Source organism: Corvus moneduloides, chromosome 5 (genome assembly GCF_009650955.1).
Source record: "Corvus moneduloides isolate bCorMon1 chromosome 5, bCorMon1.pri, whole genome shotgun sequence".
NCBI classification, from domain to species: domain Eukaryota; kingdom Metazoa; phylum Chordata; class Aves; order Passeriformes; family Corvidae; genus Corvus; species Corvus moneduloides.
The window spans coordinates 17595322-17603359 of NC_045480.1; positions in this window are offsets into that span (position 1 = coordinate 17595322).

Here is an 8038-nt window from a genome sequence, read left to right on the forward strand (position 1 = left end):
TAACAAAAATAAAAAAGAGTACACTGGCCAGAGGCAAGTGACAACTGAGTCCCACGCTGATAAAGGACTGTAGCTCAGACAACATCCTGGAGGACTGAGCCAGGCCTGGGCAATAGTCAGAAGAGCAGGAAGGGAGGATGATAACAAGCTCCCCTGGACTCATAGGTGTACCCACAGCGATGGAGCAGGAGTTGCTTTTGGCACATTGATGACAATAAGTAAGATGTTGCATTTGACACAGAGGTTGGGATCCTTGCTGTCGAATACCCGAGATGGACATACACTGTGTGTGGCACACAGACACATGGCACAGCCATACCATGCAGAGATGCAAAAAAAAGCAGTCAGTGGATGGGAGAAGCACCGTGCCTTACTGTGGCACTCCTTCGGAACTCAAACCCATACCTTTCAGCAGGTGGAGCCACAGCAGTAGGTTATAGCTGCCTGTCTGGTTGCAGAGCTGTATCATTAAAGAAGTGATCTCTGTGGCACCCTCAATTTCTAAATAAAACCACAGTCTAAATAATCTCCAATGAGACTTGTACTGATCTTTTCTCCCAGTACATTTTATCCATAGGATTACTTATAGTTCTGGTAAACAATCACAAGGCATAAAAAATGGAGCAATAGGAAGCATAATAATGAATAGCAGTTAATACATCATTAAAGGTTTTCTTCCCAAGACAGAAGGAAATGGGGGAAACAATGCATTTTGATGTCAACCTCAGCAAAATTTCTGGATCCTGCTCTTTGGGTACTTAATCATCCTGACATCTAGGCACTTCCATGGGAGTTTTGGCAGTGAAACTATCCAGGGAAAACTTTTTGTTCGAGTAGGCCCCTCAGACTGCTGCCCTTTTTTGTTGTTTTCAAAACAGTGCAATTTTATCGTGATAATACAGTATAATAAACATATTTCAAATTGTCTTTTGTACTTCCCAGGCAATTGAGATTCAAGTATTTAATTTAGACTTCATTAAGCAATTATTATATATCATACAAATAGCAGCTACATACTAAAACATATTTGCAGAGTATTATGGCGATGCAATAGGAACATATCAATTTCACTGTTATGAATCTATTACATAACTTTTAATCCTTGGTGAGCATTTAATAATCAGTATGCACATAACGTACACTAACTGTCCTATTAAATCTAAATTAATTGTGGCTCAGGGAACATTAATTTAAAAGGTTGCCTATTTTCCCAGCAGATCTGATCTTTGTTTCATATTTTTCCATTAAAATTAGTGTTAAAGACTGAGTGGATTTGTTTCATTTAGAATCTAGCTACTAGGTGCTCTGAATACCCGTGAGTCACATTCTGCCAAGCTTCTCTGGTAACAGCAATATTAAAGATCCTCTCCCATTTTCTTCCAGTGTAATTAGCATTATCTGGAGATAATAAAGATAATAAAATATCACATATTTGTGTAGGAAAAGCAATCCCTATTGGCTGAAGGAACTGACATTCAGCAGTTCATTAAAACCAGTGAGTCAAAATTTGTCTGTGGGATTTGCATATTTCTAGTTTGCAAAATAACCATCTTTCAGGAACGGATGCCACGTTGAACATTTTTGAAACTTTTCTTGTTTAAATTAATCATGATCCCCACAGTGATGATCTAAAAGTGACTCTGTCCCTTGTCCTCTGCAACAAATGTGAGAAGTTGCAGTAACACTGCATGTACCTTGATGAAGACTGCATAACTATGAGTAATAATTGGCATCAGAGTGTTTTGATAAGAGAACTGATATTTCATTGGAGAAAGGGTCAAGAATCCTTGAAATTAATGTCAGAAGAAACTGTTGAATCATATAGTCTAACATATAAGAAGCCATCACAAGTCCATATTGGACTTAGTAGATTGTAACTGATTCATGCTCCCTAGAAAGATATTTCTGAGAACATCCAGAGCTAGAGAATTCATTGCTTCTTTTAGTAATCTATTTCCAGTGACTGTTCACCTTTAGCTTGAAAAATCAGTTATGCTATTTTTAAAAACTGGTATAAAGGCACTATTCAGCACTCTGTATCTAATGCACAGGAATTGTATCAATACACGGAAATCATATCGCTTCTCAGTCTTTTTAAATCCAAACCATCTCTGTCATACAAAGGTCTTCCCTTCTGTGGATCTCTTCCTTACTCCCTCCAGTTCCTCAACACCCCTAAAAAACAAAACTGTATACAGTATTCCAATACGAGCCTCATCAATGCCATATAACTTCTTTGTTCCTATTTACCATTATTTCCAATTACTGTGGGGTTATTTTCTGCTACTGCACACTGAAAATCAGGAGCCCACTGAAGTGTCTGTTAGTTTATAGATCTACCTTCAGTTCTTTGTCCTATCTAGATACCATGCTCAGATATACCTGTATTGAAAACACAGGAATATTTTAACAATTGCTGAGCTATCCTTACACAGCATCAAGGCCTTTTCTTCTCACTCCACCCCATCAGTGAGGAGGCTGGGGGTGCACAAGGAATCGGGACAGGACACGGCCAGGACAGCTGACCCCAGCTGACCCAAGGGATATTCCATACCCTGTGGCATCATGCTCAGCATATACAGGTGGGGAAAGAAGGAGGAAGAGGCATACATTTGGAGTGATAGCCAGTGTTTGATGGAGCCCTGCTCTCCTGGAGGTGTCTAAACACCTGACTGCCCATGGGGAGTGGTGAATTAATTCCTTGCCTTTTTTAGGTAGGCAGCTTCTCCATTAAACTGTCTTTATCACAACCCCTGAGTTTTCTCTTTTACCCTTCCCGTTTTCTCCCCCATCTTCCACGAGGGCAGTGAGCAAGCAGCTCTGTGGGCCTAATGTGGTGAGCAGGGTTAAACCATGATACATAAAGTCAGAGATTATGTAACTCTTGCCATTTTATTTCTTGCTATACAGCCTTAGCACTCATGTTGTAGTCCCAGCTCTAGTTTCACTGAAACAGTGAACTTCAATCTCAGATGATATATCTGAAAATACTCAACAAACAACTGACAACATTTTACTTCACTGTCTCTCACACCCTGAAAAAATACACACTCACAGAAAACAAGAAGTACAGGAATTAAGAAGGATATGGTCTTGTGAGCCAAGGGTGGAAGGCAGCTTGGTAGTCCTGTTTAAGCAGAACTTTCTCCTTTGCCCATAAAGTCATTGGTTAATCAAACTGGATTTTATTAGTCATGCTATTGTATACTGCTCAGTTTAATATCCATCTATGTTTCTTTGCCTCTAGAAACCAGGAGGAGGCTAAAATTATAATTCAATTTAAAAAAAGAGAATAAGTGAGGGTTGAGGAAAAATGCAGAAGAATTATAGGCCACTAAATTTAACTTCAATATCTGAAAAATAACTAGAACAATTAGTAAAGCAAGAGCAATCAGTATGTAAACAGGCTGAAGAAAATGCAGTGATAAATCGGTAACACATTTGTAAAAAGCATAAATCGAGTGAAACCAAACTAATTGGTTTCTTCAATGAAATAATGAATGCACAAAGCAAAAGCGGTAGACAGAATTCCTTAATATTAGTAAAACACTGATCCTGGTTGCACATGGCATACTCAGAAAGAAGTTAAGTTGGATTAAATAGAACCAGCACAAAATGAACACACAGGTAAATAAATCAAACACTGAAAAACTTTTCCAGTTGAGCTGATAGCTGGGAGTAGATCAAAAACACTTTGCACAATCAAACATCTTACACAGCTCAATTTAGACATGACAGGATTTTTTTTTTCAGTGAAAAACCCCCCCATAAAACAGCATCTCATGTAAGAAACACCTAAATAAAGAAACTGAGCAGACCAGCAAAAATGACAGCCATTTTGGTTCTATGCCAGCACCAGAATAGCTTACATCAGCATCGGTTTTCTGCTACACAGCTGAGTTGCTTTATTTAGATGTATTAAATATTCCAAAGCGTATCTAAATAGAGCTTTGGTTGCTGCAGGATTATCTCAAATTTATTTATTGATGTTGCTTCTGTTGACTGGTATTTCTGTCCATTCATCTAAAATCACAGGATTCATTAAATGTTTATGCCTTTTTGTTTTGACTGAGTGAAAAAAGATGTCTACTGTCACTACACGTCTCTGGGATCTTCTGCTCTCTTTTCTTTATAAAAGCTAATAAAGATTCTTATAATTATTTGTTTTTACCACAGCAAATAGTCATGCTGTTGGCAGGTATGGCCACCTATGTTTTTTGACAACTAAGAGAATGTTTTGGCTTTTAAGAATACAGAAACTTGTTCTTGTCCCAGAAGCTGATGTGCTAATAGGCAATAGGTGATAGAGGTATGGGATCCCAAGATATCAATGAGGCTCTTTGTCAGACTTACAGACAGTAATTGTAGCAGGAACATCAGCTGCTTCATCATTGTCAAGACTTTTCATTGCAATTAGAGGAAAGGAACATTTTTAGAAGTTTTAAAGGATGACTATCAAGTTAGTTTTGCAGATTTTTATGAGACAATCTTTCCAAGTTAAGAAGAGTAGCACACACCTGAACAGCAGGTGAGCTAATCAAATCTGACAATAAAACACAACAAATGTATTTTAGTGTTAGAATAAAATTCTAATGTTGAAAGGAGACATTAGTTTAAAAAAAAAAATACTGAAATTCAGAACACAGAGAATAGGCAGATGCAATGAACAGTTTTTTATACAAGAAAAAGCAAATACTATTAATTGTTAAAGAGTTGATTTTGTCTGAACATAGACTACAGTAGTGTTTATTTTAAAGCATAATGAATATATATGCCATAAATAAAACCCTCATCAGTAAAACTTTTGCTACAGTCATTTCTACACCCTTTATATAATCCAGATTGCATTAAAGTTGAAATAAATGCAAAATTGCTTCTGACTTCCCCAGCATGGATTTGCACTTATAAGCAGTGACCCTTCTCATTTCAGTCAAGTACCACACGACTTGAATAGTTAATTTTAAAAAGGGCAAGGATAAAATATCACTAGATAGATTGGGGTTAAAAAGTTATGAGCTTATATTTTAAATAGTAGAAAATTACTTCATTGGGTTTTTTTTCAGGGAAAGTATCACATCTAAAGATGCAAAGATGAAGGTAACTTTGTTCTCCTACATAATGAATGCTACCTCAAATGTGGGTACTAGTACAATCATAACATTGCCTTAGGATAAACTTAAGAGTTTAAAACACGTAATAAAAATGGATGGATTTAGGGTTTTTTTCCCCCTTATAACTCAATTTCTACACAGACATGTTCAGTTCATAGAAAAGAATGACAGCAACCTTTAACAGCATACAAATACGCATTAGATTGCAAGTACTGCTTGCTGAGAACAAAATAAAGGGTCCATGCAATAGACAGGGGAAATTTTGGTTATGATGGGTGGAATAGACAGTAAACAAGAGTAACTGTGGAGTTGCTGCTATTGGAGGCCCACATGGCTGCAATGGATGCAGTGTGAAAACAGAAGACATGAGATCTTTTAAGTTACTCTCAGCAGGCAGTAAGGGCATTTTAAGAAGCCCACACACCACTACCTCTTCTTTAGAGGAAGCAATGTGCCAGGCATGTTTTCAAATTACATTCCAGGTAATTGTCAGCCTTTCTTTAGACATTGGCATTTTGAAGCAGCACAATGAAGAGTACAGAGATTTACATAGCCTCGAAAGTTTACAATTCTTTGTTGTGAGTTATAATGGATATAGATGCTTAACTTCTACTGTAAAACTAAAACCTTTTGCTATAGAATACCTAAATAAATTTATTCATAAGTAACAATACTTACACTTAAACCTAACAGGCTCTGATATAGGGAGGTCTGATCAGAGCATATACCTCGAAATACATTTTTAGGAATGTTTCCTAGAACATATAGAAGGGTAATTTTTTCCTTTTTAAATTGAGAAGCTGTAATATAAACATCTATGTAGAAACACATACACATAAGTAGCTCTCAAAGTTTTAAGGTGTGTTTCAGACCTACCCCACAGAAATGCATTTGGTCTCATGAATGTAAGTAAGAATGCGAAACAAGATAACAAATGTTAAGATAATTATACATGTGCCCTTTCTGAATGCCTTCAGAAAACAAAAAAAGCACCACAACTGTATGAGGTAACAGGGGCTGTGTGATTCTCTGAAGGTGAAAAAATTTGAATTACAGCTGTATAGGAAATTTCAGGCTCAGATCCTTATTGCTCATAGTTACTGTTCTCCAAGTGCTAGTCTACAATGAAAACCAGAAAAGTTAAAACTTTGAAGATTGTTAACCGAACTATTAGCATAATTCATTTTCAAAGACATATCTCCTACAAATCCCTACCAACAATTTTTTTCCATTCAAAAAGCTACAGCTTCTTCTGAGATGTAGCAAAGAGTACCATGCAGTGGTCTACCAAACAATTATCTAAACCAAGAATCAAAGACAATATCTGCATAAGACTAGACGGCAGGAGCAGGAAGATCTTAAAAAAGGCAGAATTGTGTAACTGGATGACATTTAACCAAGGGAAAGAGTACAATATGAATTATCTCAGTTTCATTGAGTCTAGTCAATCTAACTGCCATTTGAATCTGGAAGAAAGACAGCATTTCTAACATGGGCACAGGGGGACAGATGGCTTCTTGTGGGACATATATCCAAGACCTGCACTGAAAAAAACACTGTGACTCTAGCCCTTGCAGATACTGCCTGTAGGAGAGGGAATCTATAACACAGCTCTGTATAGCGATGTGGCCATGGCAGCACCAAGACCAGCACAAGCTCGCTACCCAAATATTTATGTGACTCTTTAGTCAATTGCACAATTGCTATCACAATAACAGTGCTAACAGCACATCAACTAGTTAGCTGAAACTCAGCCTCTGTAAGTGCATAGAGCTAATCACAACCTTCATTACAGAATAAATTTTCTACTGGAAGGAAAAGCATCACTCCTGACAGGTTGAGATTCTGTGTTTCCCCAAAGTGCCTTTTGTTCAGTTACTCACTCTGCCTAATTTTAGATAGAGTGAACTGGCTTAATTATATGCAATTTTCAGCTTTGGTACACAGTGCCTAAGCCTTCTCCAGCCCTTAGCATAGGGTGACAGAAAGTTCATTTGCTCACTGGAAGTTCGTGTGCTTTTTTCTGAAAATGCTGATCATTGCCACACACAGAATACCCACATAGTTGAATGCGCTGAATCTAATCCAGTATGTCATGCCTTATGATCCTAGCTGATAAACAGGTTGCACTGAAAAAGTGCTATGAAAATCCTAAGAGAAGGGGGAAGGTGGGATGGCCTTCTCAGGCCATGACAGCAGGTATAGGGAAACAAAGCTGCATGAATTTCAATTAATAAATTAATTCATGACATAGGGAAAAAAGTAGTATTGAAAGTACCTAAAGAGACTTCAATTTACAGTAAATTAAATTATTCTATACTAGTATGCTAGGATCTTGCCATATGTTTTAACATAACGTTACCTTCTTTGTGTGAATAATTGCAGTGTGCTAACACAGGTACACTTATCCAAATTTCACATAATTGTAAATCAATAGTATAATTTTATTAGGTTTACCCACTTTTTCCACTAGATAAACCCCTTCATCATCCACTGTGGAATTATGACCATGGCTCTTCATTTTTGTAATATAAAGGGTAGCTCTTCCCACAAGATTTTGACAACCTTGTGAAGTTGAGTTCACCAAATGCCCAGCTCTTGCTTTCTCAACACCTTACCCCACCAGTTTAAGATGCAGTCAGATTTTATCTGACTCTCACAGGACAGAAAGCATAGAGTATTCATATAGTTTGGTTTAAGCTAAGAACACAACCACATTTAATCCACTTCACGTTGAATGATATAATCCTTTGTGATTTTGGAGCCAGGTAAAAGTGCTGTAGGTAGTAGCAATTTTATATTTCTGGTTTAAAATGCCTAGGGTACGTGAGCTAACAGTGTGCAGATGCACAGATGCCTTGCTTAGGTAGCATTTGTCAATGAAAGACCCTCATTATCAGCATTTTTGCCCCAGATAGTTTGGCAAG